The sequence below is a fragment of the Aedes aegypti genome, chromosome 1, assembly GCF_002204515.2.
Source record: "Aedes aegypti strain LVP_AGWG chromosome 1, AaegL5.0 Primary Assembly, whole genome shotgun sequence".
NCBI classification, from domain to species: domain Eukaryota; kingdom Metazoa; phylum Arthropoda; class Insecta; order Diptera; family Culicidae; genus Aedes; species Aedes aegypti.
Genome location: NC_035107.1, coordinates 234,639,595 through 234,662,550, shown reverse-complemented (window position 1 = coordinate 234,662,550; position 22,956 = coordinate 234,639,595). Strand labels below are relative to the sequence as shown.

At 39.8% G+C, this 22,956-nt stretch overlaps 1 protein-coding gene and 1 non-coding gene across 6 annotated transcripts in view; both read left to right on the top strand.

The window, feature by feature from the left end:
* Window positions 1–8,457: 8,457 nt before the first annotated feature.
* On the top strand, window positions 8,458–8,529 carry Trnaa-cgc. Its single transcript has one exon. It is a non-coding gene; the product is annotated as a tRNA-Ala (tRNA).
* A 374-nt stretch (window positions 8,530–8,903) lies between these two features.
* LOC5571516 (mpv17-like protein) overlaps window positions 8,904–22,956 on the top strand; it is a 518,784-nt gene continuing 504,731 nt past the window's right edge. For 2 of the 5 annotated variants that reach the window (XM_021837284.1, XM_021837280.1), the window contains exons 1-2: window positions 8,904–9,304; window positions 14,764–15,017. The gene's annotated coding sequence lies outside the window, so the exon portion shown is untranslated. The remainder of the gene's footprint in view (window positions 9,305–14,763; window positions 15,018–22,956) is intronic. The other 3 variants (XM_021837283.1, XM_021837281.1, XM_021837285.1) reach the window with 3 other exon arrangements.

The window sequence follows — 22,956 nt, the reverse complement described above, 5'->3', positions numbered from 1 at the left end:
CGTAAACAATAAAACAAAAAAATACAAAAAAAAAAGAAACACTTCAATACAACGCATATCCTAGTCAAATATGAGCCTAAAAAAAACTTGTTCCAGAAAAAAACCTGGATTCATCTAAACATAAATTTTTTTCGGAACCATTATGGAATTATCAGAAGTGTTCCTCGGTAATTTTCTGGATCTTCAGAAATCGCTATAGGAATTTTCGCAGAGACGGTCTTAGATTTCTAGATGGCAACAGGACCTCAGCAAAATTACACAAAACAAAACTTATTTTCTCTGCAATTTTCCACCACCATAATCACTTCACTAGATTAATAAAAAAACGCTTGTATCATGATACAACACCGTAGTCTGAACCTAGCATTACATCTGGTTGAGCCGACGGGTTCTGATTCTAGAGTTAAATAAACGATCAGTCAACTCTGATACTCTGAACTGTAAAGATCGCTTTTAATAATTCTTATCATGTATCACTTTGTCATATCTTCAGTAAGGTTGACCTTTTATCACAAGAACATAAAAATTTTATTAGGTTGAAACTAGCTTAGCTATAAAATTACAGAAACTCAAAAAAAAAAACCTTTTGAATTATCACAAAACTCCACTTTCAATAAAAAATATTGCAATATTTTGAATAAGCAATATTTTATGAATCTACCGTGCTGCATCAATACCCGGACGCTTAAGCAGGGACCTATGTTCAAATTATATTTTAAATAGATTATCTCTAGAATTAAACAATGTTCTGTGTTGCAACGTATAGATTCATATCTTATCTAAGTAACAATAAGGAGTTTTTGATTGAAAATTAAGATTTTATCATTTACATAGTTAAATAAATAATTCTTGTCTTGTCCTTAAATCCGGACACCTGGAACAAGCCTTGTCTTGAAATCCGGACACTTGTGAATCAAAATCCGGACAGCTGTATAATTTCATGAAATATTTTCGTAAAATACGTAATAAGTGTTCCTTTATCCAATCAAACTCCACCTTGTTATGTTATTGATGTACTCATTTACTCTACGTTGCTCAAAAATATATGAAATATAAGTAAATTTGTGTTTTAATTACCTCAATTGAAGTCATAGAATTCCTGTGGACGCTTGCGTTTAGAACTGCGGTTTCACATAAATAATACAGGTTTTTAAGAGGAAAACGGAGTGAGGGGCCACATAACACTTTAACTAGATCTTCTGCAAGTTTTCTCTTCAAGATACTATCAAAATTTTCGTTCACATATGCCAATTTCAGCAATATTTTATCTCGTCCGGATTTCGAGCCACTCGTCTTCAAACCCGGACAGTCAATTTAAACACTTAAATAATAGCATATAACCCAAATTTATAAAATTTCATGCCACTGTATTGTTAATCAATAATTCCGTTCGCACTTATGTTGAAAACACCTTTGAAAAACTTGAAATCAATCACAATATCATCAACCCGAACTGGATGGAGCTTCCATCGACGCGTAACCGAGAAGAACTTGCACTGCGAAGAAATAGTGTCTGACTGGAGCAAATTTTCTGTTTTTGTTTTTATCAATCATTTGGCAATGATTACTAGATCACAAGTTTTAGTAAAAATGATAAACAATATTAAAGGTAAAATTGATGCATAAAATTAAACATATTAACATATATTTTTTCCTTTATTTAATCAATGTTATCAGAGTGTCCGGATATTGATACCGTCCGGATTTTGATTCACCACGGTATAAAAAATTTGGTCGAAAGAAATTTGGTCGAATGACATTAAGGCGACTGCCGTTTGGTCGCAAGTACATTTGGTCGAATGGACATTTCGTCGAATGGACATTTGGTCGAAAAGGTTTAGTTGCAACAGAAAGCATATGATATTTGGTCGGATCGACATTTCTAGGAAAGGAAAGTGGTCGAATCAAAATCGTATGGAAACAAAGTTTTACGTTTAGTATGACTATAGTCGAGAGTACCAGTAGCAGAGATTGAATAATTGAAAAAGTATCAGCCATTTCACTAGCAAATTCTATGTGATTAGCAAAATTTTGTTATTCAATTTGATGGACGCTCTCCCAACATATTGATCAACCTCTTGGGTTTTTAATATTTCATGCTGCTTTTTCCTTTAGGCATGTTCTGCAATTCGAGATAAGATGGATCTTAAATGAAAACAAGCCAACTTTCGTCTCCTCAGTTAGCTAATCTTCCCTAACCCGATACATAGAAGCAGCACAATTTTCATGTTTAATAATTCAAAGCTTCTACTGCAAACTATGTTATTCACCCGAGGTCATCAAAGCCATATAACTGCTTGAGAAATTTTTTTAAGCTGGAAGTAACAATAAGCCAATTGGCCATAAGTAGAGTTACCGACACCTAACATTCACTTCGCCATAAAGGTTTTCCTTAAAGTTAATTTTTCCTGCCGTTTTAATTATGATTCCAATCATCAAAAATCTTACCCGCTTTCGCAAGCTACAAGATCCGGAATTCAAAGAAAGATCCCGAGCACTCTCTCCAAATTCTTCCATCAGATGAAAATTAGCAGTTCATTACGAAGAACGATGACATTTCAATAGGATAATAAATGAAGAAAGCATTATGTTCACAGCGTTGAATAATAAAATAAAAACTTGTTGAGCAGATTTTCAAAGAATGATGTTATTTTTAAAAAATAACAAATTCACTAGAGCTAAATATTTCAGTCAATATTTAAAAAAAAACTATTTATAAAAAAATCATTTAATCAAAAGATGTATGGAGTTTGAAAATAAGACTACCTAAAATGTTCCATTTTTTATTCAACAACAGAAATGGATTAAGATTACTTAAAATAATACATTATCTCACCAACTTCACAAATCCTAGAACACGGCGCCGGCCAAGTCCTTACAGTCAGTTGGGATGGGGAAGGAATGTTAGGGTGGAATGATTGTTGCTTCTAGAGACCGAGAATACCTCTGCATCTCCACAATATCCACGGGAAGGGTGTTTATTAGTGAGGGAGGAAAAGATCTGGGAATCACCTCTGGTCGATGATGCGATCCATGGACAAGGGGGAAATACACGGCTTATATTTAAAGCTAGTTTTGTATTTTTGTCTCGAGAAGTTTTTGGTAGAAGCTTTAAAAAATACCTCAACATCTATAATGTTGAACAATTCAAAAGATGTTTTTATTAATGACGAAAACTGAAAATTACATGTATATATTTTAGATTATACAGCATTACGAGATGAAAAAGTTTGCTGAAGATAGTTTTTTGTAGGGCTATTAGATTTTGAGATAAAAAGTTTTGAATTTTTAGTTGAAAATTACACTTTAGTCAAACCGCCACTACTTATAAACTCGTGATTGGAAAAATTATTCAAAAATATACGTTAAAACCCAAGTTGTATCACATGTTCTGTGAAAGCCTCATTCCAATCGGTTCACAAACAACCGAGACCCAACCTACCAAAGTTGGTCACCCCGTATGGAAAATCGAAAAAGTTGCAAATGCCTTGTCCAATACTGTATGTAACAGGAATAATGCTGACACTTGTTGTGACGAACTATACATAGTTTGTTTGAAAATTGCATAAGAGTATTACTGTGCATTTTGTCTCGATATGGCAGAAGTTTTAAAAAATACGTCACCATTTACAATGTCGAACAATTCAAAAGATAATTTTTAGTAAGGCTGATACAAATATTAATTTTCTTTTATGTCACCCCCCCCCTTCAAAAATCCGAAAATTTTGAAGGGGAGAAAAAAAAAGATTCATCTTTTTTTTGACATCAGTTAGGGTTTTTCATTTTTTTAAATAAAAAATAAGTAAAATAATGATCCAGAGGACGATTGGAAAAAGTTTAACAACTATCGTTAAAAATAAAAATTCAAATAAATAACTTTTTTTTCATTTTTATTTTTTTGTTCCTTATTTATTTTTATCCCCCCCCTCGTACCTTCCAAATGGTCTCGGACATAAAAGAAATTTAATATTTGTATCAGCCTAATGTCAAAAAGAAAAATATATGTATATTGAAATTGTATAAGAAAAAAGCATAATGCCGACACTCATAGTGACGAGCCATACAAAGTTTGTTTTAATATTACTCAAAGGTTACGCTTTCAAGAAAAAATGTGTTATCACAAGCATGAAACGAACTCACCAGTTGGTAATCCATCCTCGACTGAACACAAAACTGACACTGACAGCAAAACTTCGTGGCGTCCCGAAAACAAACCGTCTTGCTTGTGCCTTCCCAAATACCTACCCAGCAAGAAGCTCCAAAACAGGATAAAAATCTCCAGCGACGAAAACACGCGCGAAACCGTGAGCAAAATCTATCGGACGACGTAAAACCGAATTGTCCTGCTTGGGCTTCACGAAGCACTCTTTGCAAATCTTAGAAAACAATAATTAATTCCACGAAGTGATATTTTAATGGAATCTATGACATTTGGTCGAAAGACATTTGGTCGAATGACATTTAGTCGAATGACGTTTGGTCGAAAGTACATCTGGTCGAACGGACATTTCGTCGAATGGACATTTGGCCGAAAAGGTTTAGTTGCAACAGAAAGCATATGATATTTGGTCGACCCGACATTTCGTGGAAAGGATAGTGCTCGAATCTATAAAGTATGGAAACAAAGTTTAACGTTTAGTCTGACTACCGTCGAGATCAGCATTTTGTCGCTAATACAAGAGTGATCGAATTATTGAAAAAGTATCAGCCATTTTACCAACAATCTATATGCGACTAGCAAAATTTTGTTATTCAATTTGATGGACGCTGTTCCAACATATTGATCAACCTCTTACGTTTTTGACTTTTCCTGCAGCTCTTTCGTTCAAGCATGTTCTGCGATTCGAGATAAGCTGATCTCAAATGGACACAAGCCAACTTTTGTCACCTCAGTCAACTCGTATTCCCTTACACTTAGCACCATTTTTTTAATAATCCAAATTTTCTTCTGCAAACTCTGTTATTCACCCGAGGTCATCAACACTGTCAGCAAAGCAATATATTTGCTTGTGGAATTTTATTAAGGTAGAAGTCACAATAAGCCAATTGGCCATAAGTAGAATCACCAACATTTAACATTTACTTCACCATGAAGCATTTTTTCATGCCGTTTTAATTCTGACTTCCGCATTCAAAAATCTTACCCATGTCCGTGAGCTGCAAAACCCGGAATCAAAAGCAAGTTTCCCGAGCAAACACTCCAAATGCTTCCATCAGATGAGCTGACCTTCATTACGAAGAACGATATATTATTCAAAAGAATAATAAATAAAGAATAAATAATGTTCACATCGTTGAGGTATGAAATAACTTGTCGAGCAGTTTTTCAAAGAATGATGATATTTTAAAAGAATAATTCACTAGAGCGAAGTGTATCTGTGAATGTACAAAAATAACACTAAAAAGTTCATTTGAATAATTATTGAAATCCTAGATTTTGACATAAATTCAAATCACAAATAAAAAAGTGTAGGAAATTTAAATTTAAGACTACATAAAATTTCCCATTTTTTATTCAACATATAATGTTTCAGATTGTTTCAAAGAATACGTTATCTTATCAACTTTGCAAAATTTAGAAAATAATAATCAATTTTCCCAAATGGTCTTTCAATAAATGCATAATAAGCTTTCCACTAAATTACCGTTCAACTAAACATCATTCGATCATAATAAATGTTCTAAAGCCATTCGACCAAATTTCCATTCGACTAAATGTCCTTTCGACCAAATGTCATTCGACGAAATGTCCTAAAGCCATTTTAATGGACAATTTAAAAATAAGCTTTCCGTTCAACTAAACGTCATTCCAGCAAAAAAATGCTCCAAAACAATTCGGCCAAATGTCCATTCGACCAAATGTCCTTTCAACCAAATGTACTTTCGACCAAATTTCATTCGCCCAAACGTCATTCGACCAAATGTCATTCGACGAAATGTCCTTAAGCCATATTTTACTATGAACACATTAAGAGCAATTTTTCTTCTCTGCAAAGATGATCGATTTGAAAAGACGAATAGGTTTGCAGAGTACCATTTTCCAGTAGAACTGATTGTTTTCAACACCTCAGGCTGAAAGTATCGGTAGTAAAGGTAATAAAAATAGTAATTGTTTTCAACATATTTTCAAATCAAAGTAATGCTATTCTCCATAAAATTAGATGTATGCGATAACGAAAAAAATTTGAAATATTGTGAATTTTCTGCTATGTAAAATTCAAATTATTTCTGAGCTGTTGCGGTAACTTCGTCAATCGAATCTGAGATCCATCCAAACCTAACCATTTTGTTGGAAGAACTCTCAATGCGTACTGTATCTGTGCAGTACCTTCAACGAGGATACATGATCTGAAATATATCAGCAAATATTGGAAAAATAAAATTTTAAATAGGTGTTTTTTACAGGTATTAACAGCTACCGCCAAAAAATAAGATCTCAGTAACAAGTAGTCAGTTTTATTTAATCATAGGAAAAGGCTTGAAAAATAAAAGCCTTTTGTTGATGACTTGTTGCTTATGTTATGATGAAATCTCACTTTTAGGCGAGTGAATACTATTTTAAAACCTCATTCCATCCATCTCTCTCTCTAATGTCCAATGCACTATTTTTGAAAAGCCGTAGGAAACTTTAGCGGATACGATTTTCTGGTTTTGTTCTTATAGTGAATCAGTTCAAATAATTTTTAATCCCTAATTTGTTCTACATATGGAATGAAAATGATTTTAATTTTAAGATGCATTGTAATATTACCAATTAAAAGAAAACCATGTTTTAGCACAAAATGGGGCAAACGGGGCATTTATTTATTAGTATAATTGGATTACCATATTCTATAGATGATTCTACGTCAGGAAATACATTTTTTAACTTTTTTCATCAGTTTAATATTCTTGAAAAAAAAAACAATCACACTTTCAGGGCTAATGAATCATGAATAATGAATAATGCTTAGATTGCGTTGGCCGCAATCAGTTCAATTTGATTTTTAGGGCGATTACATTCGACTCAATTCAAGTAGCGTGGTGCGAAACGGGCAATTACATTCGACAGTTTCCAATGAAACTGTCACCATTCGGTTCTTTGTCATTTTTCATAGATGTTATAAAAGAACTGCAAATAGGCCGCATAAATTAAGTACCGGTTTAGGCCTATTTCTCCCACTGTGCGCCGTTTGGCAGGAACCGTATAGGTTTTACTAGCGGGTGTTCAATTTCCGAGCCTTTGCGGCGGCGGTTGTTTATGAATGAAAACGGGGCTCATATTGCCCGGAGAAATGTGCTGCCCGTGCCGAGATATCGGTTTATGGAGTGTAGCAAATTTCAGCAAATGTTGTACATTTTGTGCGGCGCAGAGGTCGATTTGTCGAAAACTGGAGCGTGATATCACGAAGTTTGTCGGGTAAGTTTATGGAAAACACGTCATTCGTTTCAGCATGTGCTCAAACGGAGATAAGATGACTTTTCCTCATCAGTCTTGTTCCCATTTTATAATTCTCGGTATACGAGAATGTAGATTGAGCTTACTACACTGTAGGAGCAAAGCATCATCCATCGTCAAGACGACTACGGCATCCAGAAGACGCAACTAAGTGCCGGCAAAAATGTGGATATGTATGTACATAAAATTTACAACCATTCAGCATAGAGTAACGAAATTAGTTCCAACGGGGCACGTAATGATGCACCATGGTAGCGAAAGACGTCAGCAGACTTATGGCGCTGCCTGCCGCCTCCGAGGATGGGATAGATGGATTGTGCAACAGCACTAACAACTGCTTTGACCTGGCCTGGTCAGCTTTCCGGCGAAGAAGACGTCACACACGACTTGACTTGGTACGGGACTCCCGGTAACAGCAAGCAAATGGAAGATATTAGATGTAGGTACCTACGTAGACGGCCGTTGGAATAGGGTTAACTCGAGTTGACTCGAGCGAACGTAACGCGACCTATATGGCATCCATATTTTAAACTCAATTCAAGTAGCGTGGAGCTGACTCCATGGGACTGACTTGAGCGAAGAGGCGGCATTAGTCAGCCACACACAGAGAGCGATACGCTGAAGCGACCGTGGGACCACTCACTCAAGCCCTCAGCTGAGTGTTTATAGCGGACAGGGAAATTAATTTCAATTTGAAGCTGATTTATTGGCCATCCCTTTGTGCTATGATATTTGACGAATGCAATTTCCCTTGGCATGTGTGGAGGTGGGAGTTTAGTAGCATCGGAATTCGTATTGTATTGTAAAAAAAACTTTCTTGGAATTCACTGAGCTCCATTTCTAATTTATTCTGTGATATACAAAATAAACTGATTTTAACAACTACACACTTAAGTATAGTTACACAAAATTGAGTACGATTTGAGCTCGAGACTACCTACCCATCTCAATTGTCCTGTTTTTATCATGTTATGATGTCACGTTCAATTTCAGAATACTACTTTTGCCCAATTGTATGAGGGGATATAGCTCAGTGGTAGAGCGCTCGCTTCGCATGTGAGAAGTCCCGGGTTCAATCCCCGGTATCTCCACTTGAATTTTTTGAACATGATAAAAAAATAACCTTTCAATCCACTTCGAAGCAAGAAAAGCATAAATGCAATCAAGCATTGAAACGCGAAACACGCCAATCGAATCTCTTTTCTTGGTCACGACGATGCACTTGACCGGCTTTCAAAAAGTGTGCACGAGCGGTGATAAATTACATTCCTCACAGTCTGGTCTGATGATGGCCCTAATCCAAATCCGAATTGCCATACCCACTATGAATAACTGTGACGATGTAAGTTTTTGGCACCGTACCTCGTGGCCGGCCTAATGACGAACACATCTCGCGACACGTGCTGCTCATGTTCTTTTTTCGGTCATCGTGTCCTCGTCAGCATCTCCAACGGGTCATCACAAAACTACTAACGACCAACTAACCGAATTCAAAAACCGACTAGATATCTATTGAGTGCACCCAATTGCGCTTTTCGGTTTCGCGCGGCAACGAATCGATCGCGTGCACTTCGTGGTGTGAGGTGCGAAAATTATTACCGTCGTCCCTTTTTGGTTGTGAAATTTGTGTGTGCGGGTGTGAATTACGGTTTTCTTCACGGGTCGATTGGGCGGTTTGGATTGATTCCGGAAGTCGGAACACCGTGACCGGAAGCGTGCGTCCTCGTCCTTGTGTCGTGTGGTGTCGTGTCGTGCTACCCAAAGTGTAATCCGTTAGTGCTGTCATTGTGTTTTAGGCGTGTATTGAAACGGGATTCACGTTGAGTTCATGAGCGGTATAGTGCTACAAGCGGCAGAAGATTAAGGGTATGCGAAATACCGAATGATTCCGTCAAATACGCTTCGAAACGAAATTCCGCGGAATTCCACGGAACTCTCACAGGCGAAATTTGTATTTTGCTATTTCGTTTCGTTTCGCCAAATTGTTAAAATATTTCCACGGAAAATTGAAAACAAACGGAATAAAACGGAATTTCGCGAAATTCGAGTTTAATTTCGAACAAAAAAAGGCAAAGCGTTCGCTTCTACTCCTAGCTACAGTCAAAAATGGGTCCGTATTACGGATCAAATCGATTCATATCATGGATCAGAACACTATAACAGCAAATTATCTGCGAGGCAAACGAATGGTGTGCTAGTGAAAGCATACGTTTTGGCGTTTCTTTAGGAATCGTCTTATCTTAGATTCATAACTGGTCGGTGTTCAGACAGACTGAACCAAGTGTTTTTTCATGGTTCCAGAAAAACTTTTCCCAGGCATGTGAAATATCCAAATATTTGTGTTATTTGCTGTAATAATGGAACTTATCTATTTGATGATACATCTGTATAAAAATAGCATAGGAAAAATCACATTTGATTGAGTCCTTAACGTATCTTTAGAACGCCAAAATATCATCTACTCCGGCCTGTCTGAACACCGACCAACTGTGGTATGGGTTTCAATGCCCCACAAATATGAATCGACGCTCCTAAGCATATGTATGAAATTTAATTTCCTACAAATGGAACAAAAGTGTTTAACCCGTACAGGCCTGAGTGAAAGCAAAAATACTGAAACCCTCACCGCTTAGCGAATTCTTAACGGATTCAAATGATTTTTTGTCAGTTCATTGGCCCACATATATAGTTTCTGGAAGTGGCCAGAGGAACTCGGAAATTTTCCAGTGGCCGGAGTTATTCCGATGGGTCACTGGGTCAAGTCGGGTAAAAAAGGGCTATTTTTTGGGACATGCCAAGTTACCTTTATTTATTTTCAATGACAATCATTTTAATTTGCATAAATCATTAAGATCTGCTATTCAACATTATAAATGAAGAGTTTTGCACCGTTTAAAATATACCGGATGTGGCCATTTGGACGTAATGCCCGGAAGAACCGACTGTAGAATTGTTGGATACTAAAACGTTTCAAATGTCGAAAAGTAGAAATCAAACATAATTGTGCACTAAAATGCGTTCCCACAAGTTTGGCACAGTTGTTCAGATACAAATTGGCCACTTTATCATAAGTTTGAGGCGTCCCGGGACCCGAAAATGGTCATTTGTAGAATAAATCAAATGCAAAACTCATACTTATCCATTTCAATCGTTTCTCAAAAGGTTTACATTGATGCAATTTTCTTAAAATTCCGTCATGCAGTGGCCACATTATAGCCGATTCCGTAAATTATCTGTGGTTTGAAATTTGCCTACTTTCAGGGGCACAAACGCACAGTACCCTTCTCACCCGACCTGACCCAGTGACCCACCGAAATAACTCTGGCCACAAGAATATTTCCGCGTTCCTCTGTCCACTTCTAGAAACTAGAAATGTATGCCAGTATACTGACAAAATATCATTTGAATCCCTTAAGAATTCGCTGAGTAGTGAGGGTTTTAGAATTTTTGCTACCACTCAGGCCTATACGGGTTAAGCATGTTATTGTTGATTGCTATGCTGTATAGATTTATGGTTCGCGTAGGTAAAATAGGTTCTGCGTAATTGCTACTCTATTTGATGAGATATTCTCCGTTTAATCCAACTTTGATCCATATCTGTGTGCTATCCATAACTGTTGGATGACTGTAGTCAGTGATGCATTTGAACGCGTTCAGTTCGCGTTCCAGTTCAATTTGTTGAACGGAGTGATCAAGTAGGCTTGCTCATTGTTCAGTTCAAAAATTAGAACGCTAGTGAGCAAAAAACTGAACGCAGATTGTGCTGCCAGCATTCACGGAATCTTACCGCGCTAAAGTTGTTTAAAAGGTACTCAAAGCAAGACATAATATATTTATTTCAAACTTAATTGGTTTCACTATTGATTCAGGAAATCTTTTCTTGTTAAAAACCTAAATCTATGCTTTGATTACCATTGCAGTGCATTGCGATCTGAGCAGCAGTGGGCTCCGGCTCGGGAGATCACTGTCTACTGCGTTCTCGAGAAAAAATTGAACTTGCTCCGTTCAGTTTTGGCTCGCGTTCAGTTCAAAATGCATCACTGACTGTAGTATTGACTGGTCCGCAGGATATGATAAACTGCACTGCATTGTAAAATTTCCAAAATTGCCAATTTGTCCTAAATTACTCGCAGCGAATAGCCCAGGAAAGGAACAACTGCGTTTGATGAACTACCGCAATGTTATCTTCCATAAGAATGAAGAAAGCAAAACCACGGTTTCCTCCGGGAAACATCGCGTGTCCTGTTGAGCAAATCCGTTAATATATCGCAAAAACTGTTTGTACACAAATGTAAAAAAAGCTGCGGAGCGTGAGTCCCTGATGTTCTGGATTTGCTCAGGTGGTGCAGATTATTGATGCGCGCGCATTAGTTCTCTCTCTTGCTTTCCCGCTATGACGTCACTTAGCATAAGATCAGCTCTCCCAAATCAACGCGATTTTTTCCGCGATGGCGACAAAAAATCGCCGCGATCTCGTTGTTGTGTAAAAAAATTCTATATGTAGCAGCGAAATCGCAGCGATTGTTTGTCGCTATCGCCGTAAAAAATCGCGTTGATTTGGGTGATCCAAAGCCACACCTCAAACCTTCAAGAGCACAAATCTAAAGAACCAGACGTCCATTCAAGCTGAAAACTCTATCGATTGGTTATTCGATGGCCAATCGATCAAGTGTTCAGCTTGAACCGCTGTCGAGTTCGTTAGATTTGTGCTCTTGAAATTCTGAGGTATGCCTTCGATTTATATTCACCTTAAACAAGGAAGATGCATACATTATTTTTTATCGAAAAGTGAATCTAGGTTTATTCACGCTGTACCACACCACCAACTCCTCTCTCCTCTTATAACGTGACATAATTTCTGTAATGTCTACCTATCTCAAGTGATATTCCTTATGATTTTGGTACCTTTTACTTGTTCATACCTACGGGATTTCTGAGCTATAAATACTGACTACCGTAGGCGCAGAAGGCAGACTTCCCAGACTGTGGACTGATTAACATATTATTTTTTATTTTATTTACAGGATATAAAAGTGGCGACGAGGATCATGGAAACGTGTCTTGGCGATTATCGTTTTTCTTTGAGGTGGCGAGTTTGCCAATTTTATTTATTTGAGTGTGGTGAAATTACCAATTTTATTAATTTGAGTGTGGTGAAATTACCAATTTTATTTATTTGAGTTATTACCAATTTGAGTTGAACTAAATTGTACTTCAGAGCTGACAAAATTGTCGTATATTGTGAACATAGTTGTTTTTTTTTTGTGAAGCGATTGCTATATTGAGATGGACGAAATTGTTCTTTAGTGTTGACGAAGTTGACAAATATAATGTTGAGCAGAGCAGCATGAATGATTTGAATTTGTTGTTGTAGTCATTTGAAGTTACAGTTTTGGAATTTTTTGGGTATATTTTCGATTGTTCTTTGAATGAGTTGTTGTAACGTGAAGGCGGCTTTTTGAAGAGTTATTAGAAAGTTTCTAAAGGGGAAAGGACTATAATGTCTACCTATCTCAAGTGATATTCCTTATGATTTTGGTACCTTTTACTTGTTCATACCTACGGGATTTCTGAGCTATAAATACTGACTACCGTAGGCGCAGAAGGCAGACTTCCCGGACTGTGGACTGATTAACATATTATTTTTTATTTTATTTACAAGATATAAAAATTTCCTCACGACCTCCAATAAAAAAAATGCGAATATTGATAATATATCACTACAAGTATAGAAGCCAAATGCCGCAAGGCAAAAGTCTTAACCTTTTCAATACCGACATCAAGTTTCAAAATTCTCTAGTTTCGCCAAATCAGTTATAAATTTGATTCATGCATTGCATGGACCATCAAAATTGGTTCCGGATATAGATTCAAGTTTGGTGGGGTACCTAGGGTATTTCACAATGGAAAAGCGCAACATTTTTTTTCGATTTTCGCACATCTAAATCATCTAAATCCCGAGAAAAAAAATGAGCCAAACATTAAATTTAGCTCATTGAAAGACGGATTGTCTGAACGTACATGGGTGAACTTGTCAGCCTTATTTGCGGTTCCTCTAAGCTATGTAGTACAGGTTCAAAGCTTTTTTTTTTTCGATATTTTTGAATATATTTAAAATACTCTCGAGGCACGAAATTGAGTGAAAATGTGATTTTGTAGTCAGTTTTAAACAAAGAATCTGAAAATAAGATATTATCGACAATCCTTAATTCTTCCAGAAATCGTCCAGAAATTCCTTCACAGATTTTGGAATAGGATAATTTCTCCAGTATTTGCTCTTCAAAATGATAGAAATAACTTTATTATTTTCTACAAGGTTTACTCTAAAAGTTTGCTTTCTCCAAATTTGATCACTCCAAGAATTAATTCACAGTTAATCAAGGCTTTTCCAAAAAAAAATATTAGGAACTTCTAAATTAACACCAATAGGCAATCCTGGTTAAGTTGCTGCCGCAATATCTCTTGGAGTTTATAACTTTTGCAGTTCTTTTAAATTTATCTTGATTGATTTCTTAGGTATGTGTAGATGGATTCTTTACAATTTAATTTAATTCAATACTCCAGCAAATACTAAAGCAAATATTCCAGTGATTCCTATGTTCTACTTATTTTTCTTCTTCTTTCTGGCGTTATGTTCCAACTGGGACAGAGTCTGCTTCTCAGTTTAATGTTTTCATAATCACTTATCGACTTGTGTCGATTCATTCATGCCACAAAGCATACAGTACAGTAAAAAAAGAATATCATTATTTCATGTTTTATGGTATATATTAGCATAACATCACATCCACATGATTAAAAAAATTGTAAGGCATTTCTAAAAATCAAATTAATTTTGGGCTCCTCTCAATATTTTTGAGATTGTTTTAAATGTTTGTAACTGCTTTTCGACCCACTTCTTAGTTGTAACATTTAAATTAAACCCACTCATTTCCTTGTGTGAATGTCAGATATGTTGAAATGAAACCTTATAAAGTTATTCAGAAAATTTCAAACAAACAGAAAAGAGTCTTACCAAAACATGTGAGGATTCCGCTGAGCAACACTAAGGTTTCCATATGGTAGAGGATTTAAAAATACGTTTTTTATACCTATGGTCGAATTTCCAGCTTTTGACAAGAAAAAAACTTAAACGTGTATTCCGCGAAACAAATTCAAAAATTTCGTTTCGTTTCGAAAAATTCCGTGAGATATTTGATTTCGTATCGAGTTACACGAAACATTTTTAAATTTCGTTTCGTTTCGTCATTATCAGCGCAAGATATTCCGCGTATCGTTTCGTTTCGTATCGACATGGAAAAAATCCATATCGCATACCCTTACAGAAGATTAGTGCTCTGCCGGATGACGTCAAAGCTTTGATGTATTGTCACGGTGCATGTTGTTGGTAGGCGAAGCAAGTGGCGAGCGAGTGATTCGGGTGGAAGTAGCAGTGTTCGTATACGCAAGTGCTCAAACGACGTTGGACGCTGTCGAATGATTGTTTGACGGGAGCGAACCGAAGCCGATTTGGACAAAGGGAAACGACCTTGAACGGCGACAGCTGTAGGAGCGACCTTCAACGAGTTCAACGAGTAAGGTGAGCATTGTTTGGAAAATGTACTGAGAAATAAATAACGCTCGTGTTGATCGATCTTCCTGCTCCTTCTATATACTTAATATTTCTGTTTGATGATGTTTTGGACCTTTATTTTGTTAGTTTAATCATTCAAATTTCTACAGGATTGCTCCTAGCATTACATTACACTCAGATATTAAAACATTTGAAAACAAGTAAATCAAATTTATTTTCATGTAAACAACGGTTAATTTGGCTACATAATTACAGTATCATTTTAATACGTCAAAATTCAACACACTTTGTTTAAAAATGTTGTGGTAAAATATAGAGATTCAGATTTTTCAATGCGGGACTACACTCCATATCGGAAAATAAAGGCATATAAGTCTCTACATGAACTTTGAATATTCAAGATGATGAAATTGCGGTTTCTTTTGGTGTTAAAGCATTATATCCTAGTGTGCCAGTTAAAGAAGCCATAAACCTTTTGGAAGAATGGCTACTTAACCAACACAATGAGTCAAATTGGAAAAACAAAGTTCGGTATTATATCAAATTAACCCGACTTTGTATGGAAGAGAACTATTTTAGCTTCCGTGGTAATTTTTGTAAACAGACAAAAGGTGCACCTATGGGTAATCCATTGTCTCCATTTTTGAGCGAGTTGTTTATGGCCAATTTTGAAAGAATTTAGAAAATGAAAGAATTGTTACCACAGCGTTGGTGGAGATATGTAGATGATGTGTTTAGCATTATCAAAAAGGATTATTTGCCAAAAATGTTAGAGGCAATTAACAGTATCCACAATGTTATAAAATTTACTCATGAAGAGGAAAAGGATAATAAACTACCTTTTTTGGATTTGCTAATTACTAGAGAATCGTCTCAGTTTGAATTTGAAATTTACCGGAATCCAACTAATACTATGCGAGTTATTCCGAGTACATCCAACCACACTTATCAACATAAAATGGTGGCTTTTCATCATATGATACATAGAATGCAAACCCTTCCTTCAAGTGAAACTGGAAAATCAAAAGAACTGGATTCTATCTTTGAGACGGCTAGGCTTAACGGATATAGGAATAGTACAATACATGCAGTAATAGATAAGAGAGCAAGGGAAAAATATAGAAAAAGTATGACAACACTTACTGCCGAAAAAGAGGATTTAAAAAGAGTAGCGGTGAACGTTGATAGCAAGATTACAAAGCCTTAGGCTAAGAAATTTCGAAAATATGGAGTAGAATTGGTTTTCAGCAGTAGGAGTAGTCAGCTTAAATCTAGATTTAGTACAACAAAGGATAGAATTAATAAACTGAATAGAGCAGGAGTATATAAAATTTCATGCCCCCATTGTAATAAAATCTATATAGGACAAACAAAACGAACTCTAGAAATAAGATTCAAAGAACATATTGCAGAGGTAAACCATCACCGTCTTACCAATTTTCAAAACCAGTTGACAGTTCTCAAAACTGGAAGCTGCTTTAAGCAGGTATGCCATGCTGTCAGTGAGACTGACAGCAGCCTGAAATATTTAAATTTATGGTAGAGTTTATGGTATATTCAAAATGGAATTATTTCACACAACGTAGGGTTAAAAGTAGATGTAAGACAATAAATTTTAGTCAGTTGAAATCGAATCTTCGAGAAGTAAAGTTAACCGATCTTAAACCGAAATAAAGTGAGTTGAAGTGCCAGAGAAGAGAAAAGTTGTTTAAGTGGTGAATCTTGTGGTGCCCAATTCCGTCGATAGTGACCACCCCCGGTAGTGTCCAACCCTGTCCGTGTGGGAGCCCAATCCCAGCCGGAAACCACGATCCTGCCCCAACATCTTGGTGCCGTGACCAGGATCAGGTTTCTTCCCAGAATTCCCGCCATCATACTACGGACCCCGACGCTATCTTCCGCCATCGTTCCGCACCATTGTGTGCCCCGACGGCATTCATAAGATCGTCATCTTCCCCGGATCCTATTGTGCCCACCCGCCATCGAGAAGCTTCTCCGGAGTTCCCGATTGAATTCTTTAATACAAGGCCTAATTCAATTAGGCACTCGGTACGTATAAATCCGAAGTGCGCAGAAGTTTACCGCGGGTGCCTTGAGATTTTTTCCTGTTTTTCTCCTATTCGTTCCGGAGTTTTCGCCGAACCTTCTGGAACCGTTCAGCTGTCGCTGCTAGCAAGTAAGCTACGCCATTGCCATCCGTCTACCGATTTTCATCCGAGGACCTACTACGCCGGTTTCGTAAGCAGATTCGAATAAAATACAAGGCTTAAATCTAGCCTTGAGAAGGTTAGTACCGTTCCTACATCTCTACTCCGCTTGTCCGGCTCTACCGGGTCTTTCTCTGTATCCCCTATCCAGTGCAACTCGACTCCGCAATGGCGGAAGAACGTTCGAGACAGCAGCTCATCAACCGCCGTACCACTCTCATCGCTGCGCTGGGACGAGCAGAACAGTTCGTCGAGAAATACGTGGCGGAACGGGACCGAGGTCAGGTGAAACTACGTCTCGAGAACCTCGATACCGTGTGGATGGGACTAGAAGAAGTTCAAACCCAACTCGAGGACATGGAACTAACCAATCAAGGTATGGCACAAAACCTCACTTTCCGTTCCCATAACGAAACCCGCTATTTCCAAATCAAAGCTGCTCTGCAATCATTCCTCCCCAATGTACCTCCTACAACGAACGCAATCCCCCAATCGTCTACTTCCGGACTGTCCGGTATCAAATTGCCAACCATATCCCTACCGGAGTTTGACGGCGACTATAATCAGTGGCTACCATTCCATGATACATTCGTCGCCCTGATTCATTCCAATCCCGAAGTTCACGACATACAAAAATTCCACTATCTCCGCGCTGCTCTAAAAGGAGAAGCGGCCCAACTCATAGAATCGATCGGTATTAGCTCCGTCAACTACGCCATTGCATGGCAAACCCTCGTCTCTCGCTACGCTAACGACTACCTTCTTAAGAAACGCCACTTGCAAGCCCTCCTCGATTGCCCGCGAATGAAGAAAGAGTCCGCCGCTGCACTTCATTCAGTCGTCGACGAATATGAGCGTCACACTAAAACCCTCCGTCAACTTGGTGAACCAATCGATTCGTGGAGCACTATGTTGGAGCATCTCCTATGCCTCCGACTCGACGACAACACTCAAAAGGCTTGGGAAGACTTCGCTACGACAGCCACAAACCCCGACTACAGTTGTCTCATTGATTTTCTTCAGCGACGCATCCGCGTACTTGAATCCATGTCGGTGAATCACCAAGCGCAGCCAACATCCAATCAACAACCAACTATGTTTCGCCGCCCACCGTTTCATAAAACCGTTTCCCATGCTGTAACCGAAGCCACTCTCCGAAAATGTTATTCTTGCGACCAACACCATCCACTCTTCCAATGTCCACGATTCGAAAAAATGTCCATCGCTGATCGCCTCAAAGTTGTCAATGAACATCACCTCTGCCTCAATTGCTTTCGTCAAGACCACCTCGCTCGCAATTGCCAATCGAAATTCTCCTGTCGTCATTGCAAAAAACGACACCATTCATTGCTTCACCCCGGTTACCACCCACTAAATGCCGATCAACCATCCACCACCTCGCACACAGCAGCATACACACCTAAGCCCATCGTCAAGCAAGATGCTATAATAAATAGCACCAAACGATCACCCACATCCACGAATGCTGTCACTGCCCAGACAACCCATTCCTCACAAACATCAAACGCGAATGTTTTGCTTTCGACCGTTGTGTTGATGGTGCTCGATTGCAATGGACAAAAACACCCCGCACGAGCGTTATTGGATAATGGATCGCAATCCAATATCATCAGCGATCGTCTATGCCAACTTCTACGACTAAAGCGGAGAAAAATCAACATCCCTGTGTTCGGTGTCGGTGAGTCCTCCTCGAGCGTGAATCACTCCGTCAGTGCCACTATCCAATCGAGAAATTCTGACTTCGAACTCGGACTCGACTTCCTCGTTATGCCCCGCATTACGATTGACTTGCCTGTTGTGTCATCTCCTGCCGAAGGCTGGCGTGTCCCAAATGATCTCCCTTTGGCTGACCCTACCTTTAACAAGACCGGTGCTATCGATATGCTCCTCGGAGCAGAGCACTTTTTCACCTATGTCAACCCTGGTCCCCGTATCGAAGAAGGTGAAAATCCCGCCCTCATTCAAAGCGTGTTTGGTTGGATTGTCACCGGTAGGAATCAGAAAACCCTCAGATCGCCCCCCGTAGCATGTCACGTCTCACTTTCCGATCCACTCCATGAAGCACTAGAGCGCTTTTGGCGCATCGAAGAAGTCGAAAATCAGCCAAATTACTCCGTAGAAGAACAACAATGCGAAACCCATTACTCGTCCCATGTTTCCCGCACTCCAGAGGGAAGATATGTCGTCCGTCTGCCTCGTCGGGAGAATTTCGATCATATGCTCGGCGAATCGAAATCCGCAGCTCTTCGACGTTTTCATTTACTCGAAAAACGACTGGGCAGAGAACCACATCTGAAGGATGAATATTACTCTTTCTTGTCGGAGTACCTGTTTCTCGGTCACATGCGACTTGTCCCACCATGCGAAATCGAACCACATCAGGTGCACTATTTACCCCACCATGCCGTCCTAAAAGAGGCCAGCACTACGACAAAGGTCCGTGTAGTGTTTGATGGATCGGCCAAAACATCCACCGGATATTCCCTCAACGATGCCCTCCAAGTAGGTCCAATTGTGCAGGACGAACTACTGACCCTCATTATCAGATTCCGAAAATATCCGATAGCACTGGTCGCGGACATAGCAAAAATGTACCGGCAGGTGTTACTCCATCCTGACGATGCCCCATTGCAACGAATCCTCTGGAGATTTCATCCGAACGAACCAATTGAAACCTATGAGTTGGCAACAGTTACCTACGGGTTGGCTCCATCCTCATTCTTGGCCACCCGAACGTTGCAGCAGCTGGCGGCAGACGAAGGAAGCGCCTACCCACGCGGTGGACCAGCGCTTAAAAAGGGATTTTACGTGGACGACTACATAGGGGGAGCGAACACGGAAGAAGAGGCAATCCAAACCCGAGAGGAGCTGGACGAGTTGCTGGCCAAAGGGGGCTTCCAACTACGAAAGTGGACATCGAACAATCCCAAAGTTTTAGATGGACTCGACCCATCACAAATTGGTACCCAGCCAACCCTGAAATTGGACAACAACGAATCCACGAAGGCACTTGGAGTGAGTTGGGAGCCAGGAACCGATAAACTGCGCTTTGATTCCGCTCCCGAGCTTGGTAATGGCCCGCCCACAAAGAGGTCAATTTTATCAGCAGTATCGAAGCATTTCGATCCGCTGGGACTCACAGCTCCGATAGTCATAAAAGCCAAAATGCTACTGCAGGAGCTCTGGCTGCAACCCTGCGGATGGGACGAGGAGATTTCTGACACCATGCGAGCAAAATGGGACAGCTACCGCACCGAATTACCGAAAATCGTTTCCTACCGAACTGACCGTTTTGCCTTCTTACCAAATGCTTCCGTTCAATTGCACACATTTGCGGATGCATCCCAGCAAGCCTACGGCGCTTGCATCTATGCGCGATCCACCGACTCCCATGGCAAAACTAAGATTCAGCTGATTGCTGCCAAATCTAAGGTGGCTCCCCTAAAAAGAATTTCTCTCCCCCGATTGGAATTGTCCGCTGCCGTCATCGCTGCACAGCTGCACCAAAAAGTGGTCGTAGCACTCGATATGACAATCTCCGCATCCTTCTTTTGGTCCGATTCGACAGTCACCCTGGAATGGCTACGCTCACCTCCGTACACCTGGAACACCTTTGTTGCCAACAGGGTCTCCGAAATTCAGAACACCACACAGGGATCTAGTTGGCATCACGTCGCTGGCAAACACAATCCTGCTGATCTTATCACCAGAGGAATGAAGATGGACGATTTCCTTAACAGCGATCTGTGGCATTGTGGACCATCGTGGCTGAAATATCCTGAAACAGCATGGCCAGTTACAATGGGACAGCTGAGTGCACCTGAAGACTTTCTGGAACGGCGAAAGATGGTGGCGGCGATCCAAAACCAACCCGTAGCGAATCCAATTTTCAACACGTCATCCTCCTACAATCGCCTTATTAGAGTGACAGCATACTGTCTTCGCTTTGTCAATGCTTGCCGACGCAAAGTGTCAATGTCATCTCAACCCGAATTGGATTCAATACCAAAATCGATCACTGTGGGAGAAATGTCGATAGCCCGAATGTTACTAATCAAATTAGCCTAAACTGATGCGTTTTCAGAAGAGATAAGGTACTTGGGGAAGGGGAAGCCGGTATCCAAACATTCAAGCTTGCGCCTATTGAGTCCGTTCGTCGATCCGGATGGAATCCTCAGAGTCGGAGGTAGATTGCGTCTATCTGAGCAGCCCTATCTTACCAAACACCCCATCCTCCTTCCTAGTTCCCATCCACTTACACGGTTAGTTGCCAAACATTACCACCTAAGATTGTTCCACGGTGGCGGCCGTGTTACACTAGCAGCCATCCGCCAAGAATATTGGCCCATACAAGGACGACGTGTAGTTAATACCGTCATGAGAAACTGCTACCGCTGTGCTCGTGCATCGCCCGTTCCCGCCAAGCAGCAGACTGGACAGCTTCCAATGCAGAGGGTCACCCCGAGTCGTCCGTTCTCCATCACTGGCATAGACTACGCCGGACCAGTCTACTTAAGAGCGATCCACAAGCGAGCATCACCGACGAAAGCTTACATCAGCGTCTTTGTCTGCTTCGTCACCAAAGCAGTACACCTTGAGCTTGTCAGTGATTTATCCACTCCAGCATTCATCACCGCACTCCGAAGATTCATCGCTCGTAGAGGTTGTCCTGCGCATATCCATTCCGACAACGGAAAAAACTTCGAGGGTGCTCGAAATGAACTGCGAGAGTTGTATCAACTGCTACAGGAGGAAGAATCGTCCGGGAATGTCGCCACCTTCTGCGCAAACCAGGGCATCCAATGGCACATGACTCCACCGAAAGCCCCACACTTCGGTGGGTTATGGGAGGCGGCAGTGAAGGTTGCCAAGAGACACTTGCACCGGCAGTTTGGCGATTCAAGACTTTCCTTCGAAGAAATGTCAACAGCACTAGCAGAGATCGAGTCTGCGATGAATTCACGTCCTTTGACACCGCTCACCGAAGATCCGAATGATTTGGCCGTCCTCACCCCGGCACACTTCCTCATCGGGACAACGCCGTCTGCTATCCCCGAAGATGACTGCAGCCAAATTCCCATCCATCGCTTGGATCATTACCGAGGTCTTCGTCATCGTGTCCAACAATTCTGGCACCAATGGCAAGCGGAATATTTACAGGAACTGCAAAAAGAAAGCAAACGAATCAACCCGAACACAGAGATACAAGCCGGAAGAATGGTCGTCGTCGTCGATGAGTTTCTCGCTCCTGTGAAGTGGCCGTTAGCGAGAATCGTCAATGTCATCCCTGGACCAGATGGACTCATCCGAGTTGTGGACCTGCGAACCAGCAGAGGGATTATCCGTCGCCCAATCACCAAGATTTGCTTGCTGCCCTTTGAAGATACGAATGATGCCTAAAATTCTGATGTCAACAAAATTGTATCATTGAATTCCTTGAATGAATTGGTTTGTTATGATAGGAGTCAGGTAGTGAAATTCAGGAATTTCAGGTGGCGGCGATGACAGTTCTCAAAACTGGAAGCTGCTTAAAGCAGGTATGCCATGCTGTCAGTGAGACTGACAGCAGCCTGAAATATTTAAATTTATGGTAGAGTTTATGGTATATTCAAAATGGAATTATTTCACACAACGTAGGGTTAAAAGTAGATGTAAGACAATAAATTTTAGTCAGTTGAAATCGAATCTTCGAGAAGTAAAGTTAACCGATCTTAAAG